Consider the following 3,577-nt stretch of genomic DNA (forward strand, 5'->3'; position numbering starts at 1 on the left):
TGATCTCATCTGCTTTTTTCTTGCTTCTTAACTTGTCTAAACTTTCATTGTAGCCTTTTACTGAGTATTGTTTCCTATACCTGTAATACTTCTTCCCCACTTTATCTCATGGGAATCTTATCCTTTAATTTCTAGTTCAGAAGCCCTTCATTCAAGGTGTTTTCACATTTCACCTAAGCAGCAATTTATTTCATTCTTTTACCTTTTGATTTCCTTTAATATTTTATTGATTTATTTCAAAATGTAAGTACTACCTATAAAAGCAACGTAGTCAAGTCATCATGGACTGAAACTTCTGAAATTGTGAGCCAAAATAAGCTTTCCTTTTTATAACCACAGTAACAGTAAGTTGACAAACACAATCATCTCTATTGATTTCTTCAATCAACACATCTCAACTTATTTTGCCATTGATTGCATAAATCATTATAAGAGTGTATCAAATCACTTTCCTGTTTCTAGTCTCTGCCCTGTTGGTTCATTAGCATATTTTTACTTGCTGTTCTTGTTATAGGTAGAACTTTCTGCAAGATATTTTACAAATATTCATTTGAAATCTAATATACACTGACCACTATATAGGTGTTACAGAAAATATAAAGATAAAACAATGCTCTTGCCCTTAAAATATAGTCTAACTAGAAAAATATGCCATGTAACAGCAAGCTGCATCTCTAAACTTTTCTCAAAATTCTTCCCCCTAAAAATCAGTTACAGAGGCTTTTGGACCACATGGTCAGGTTAGTCACAGAGATGATCCCACTTCTTGGAACCAATTTCCGTTTTCATTAGTTTTTTCATTGTTGTGGCCAAAAGATTTAGCAAGAATGATGTAGAGGAGGAACAGTTTATTTTGGCTCTTAGTTTTAGAGAGGTTCAGTTCAGAGATGAGGCAGAACATCATGGTAGAAGGAGGGATATGGCAGAGGAAAGCAACTCAGGACATGCCAACAAGGAAGCAGAGAGAGACCTCTGCTCACCAGGGACAAAATATAAACCCCAAATTCACACTCCCCATAACTGATCTCTTCCACCCATACCCTGCCTGCTTACAGTTATCACTCAGTTATCCATGTTAGTGGATTAATCCCCTGTTTAGGTTAAAGCTCTCATAACCTAATCATTTCACTCCTGAACATTTTTGCATTGTCTCACACATGAGTTTTGAGGAACCCCTCATATTTAAGCCATAACAGGAAGATATTAATAGTTATACTCCACATGGACAACACAATTTATCCGGTAATACATGCTAAGAGAGACAAGCAGTAGGAGAAGTGGTATAGGGAAGATTAATTAAACTGAATATTGCTTTAAGAGCTTGGTCTAATTTTAATCTCTTTATAATATCCAGGTGAGATGGGGGAGTTCTGGATGCTTGATGGTTTTGAAGACTGATACCAAATAACATGTTTATTTATGTCATGGTTTGGTTGGATTGTTGTATTGGTTGAATGTTGTCAGGAGCACAAACTGCAGATGGGACAGCATTGCATGATGGTCTTCATCCTAACAAATGTGTTAACTGGATTTTTTTCAGGATACCCAGAATACCAGTTCCTTAGCAGTGGACTAGTATGTAACCTGTTTCTTTTTTTTTTTTTATTGTAAACAAATGGGATACATGTTGTTTCTCTGTTTGTACATGGCGTAAAGGCATACCATTTGTGTAATCATAAATTTACATAGAGCAATGTTGTTTGATTCATTCTGTTATTTTTTCCCTTCCCCCCACCCCTCCCACCCCTCTTTACCCTCTATACAGTAGTTCCTTCCTCCATACTTGCCCCCCTCCCTAACCCTAACTCTAACCCTTCCCTCCCCCCCATTATGTGTCATCCTCCACTTATCAGCGATATCATTCGTCCTTTGGCTTTTTGAGATTGGCTTATCTCACTTAGCATGATATTCTCCAATTTCATCCATTTGCCTGCAAATATCATAATTTTATCATTCTTTATGGCTGAGTAATATTCCATAGTATATATATACCACAGTTTCTTTATCCACTCATCAATTGAAGGGCATCTAGGTTGGTTCCACAGTCTGGCTATTGTGAATTGAGCAGCTATGAACATTGATGTGGCTGTATTTCTGTAGTATGCAGATTTTAAGTCCTTTGGGTATAGGCCAAGGAGTGGGATAGCTGGGTCAAATGGTGGTTCCATTCCAAGTTTTCTAAGGAATCTCCACACTGCTTTCCATAGCGGCTGCACTAATTTGCAGCCCCACCAGCAGTGTATGAGTGTACCTTTCTCCCCACATCCTCGCCAACACCTGTTGTTGCTCGTATTCTTGATAATCGCCATTCTAATTGGGGTGAGGTGGAATCTTAGGGTGGTTTTGATTTGCATTTCTCTTATTACTAGAGATGTTGAACATTTTTCCATATGTTTGTTGATTGCTTGTAGATCTTCTTCTGTGAAGTGTCTATTCATTTCCTTAGCCCATTTGTTGACTGGACTATTTGAATTCTTGGAGTAGAGTTTTTTGAATTCTTTATAGATTCTGGAGATTAGTGCTCTATCTGAAGTATGATTGGCAAAGATATTCTCCCACTCTGTAGGCTCTTTCTTCGCATTGCTGATAGTTTCCTTTGCTGAGAGAAAGCTTTTTAGTTTGAATCTATCCCAGTGGTTGATTCTAGCTTTTATTTCTTGTGCTATGGGAGTCCTGTTAAGGAAGTCTGGTCCTAGACCAACAAGGTGAAGATTTGGACCTACTTTTTCTTCTATAATCTGCAGGGTCTCTGGTCTGATTCCGAGGTCCTTAATCCATTTTGAGTTTAGTTTCGTGCATGGTGAGAGATATGGGTTTAGTTTCATTCTGTTGCATATGGATTTCCAATTCTCCCAGCACCATTTGTTGAAGAGGCTATCTTTTCTCCATTGCATATTTTTGGCCCCTTTGTCTAGTATGAGAAAATTGTATTTATTTGGGTTTGTGTCCGTGTCCTCTATTCTGTACCATTGATCTACCTTTCTATTTTGGTACCAATACCATGCCGTTTTTGTTACTATTGCTTTGTAGTAGAGTTGAAGATCTGGTATTGCAATACCCCCTGTTTCACTCTTCCTGCTAAGGATTGCTTTAGCTATTCTGGGTTTCTTATTCTTCCAGATGAATTTCATAATTGCTTGCTCTATTTCTGTAAGGTACACAATTGGGATTTTAATTGGAATTGCATTGAATTTGTATAGCACTTTAGGTAGTATGGCCATTTTGACAATATTAATTCTTCCTATCCAAGAACATGGAAGATCTTTCCATCTTCTAAGGTGTTCTTTAATTTCTTTCTTTAGTGTTGTATAGTTCTCATTGTAGAGGTCTTTCACCTCTTTTGTGAGATTGATTCCCAAGTATTTTATTTTTTTCGAGGCTATTGTGAATGGGGTAGTTTTCCTAATTTCTCTTTCTGAAGATTCATCACTTATGTATAAAAATGCGTTGGATTTATGGGCATTGATCTTGTAACCTGCTACTTTACTGAAATCACTTATGAGTTCTAAGAGTTTTCTGGTGGAATTTCCAGGTTCCTCTAAATATATAATCATGTCATCAGCGAACAGGGATAGTT

This window comes from Sciurus vulgaris (assembly GCF_902686455.1).
Source record: "Sciurus vulgaris genome assembly, chromosome: 1".
Lineage (NCBI taxonomy): Eukaryota > Metazoa > Chordata > Mammalia > Rodentia > Sciuridae > Sciurus > Sciurus vulgaris.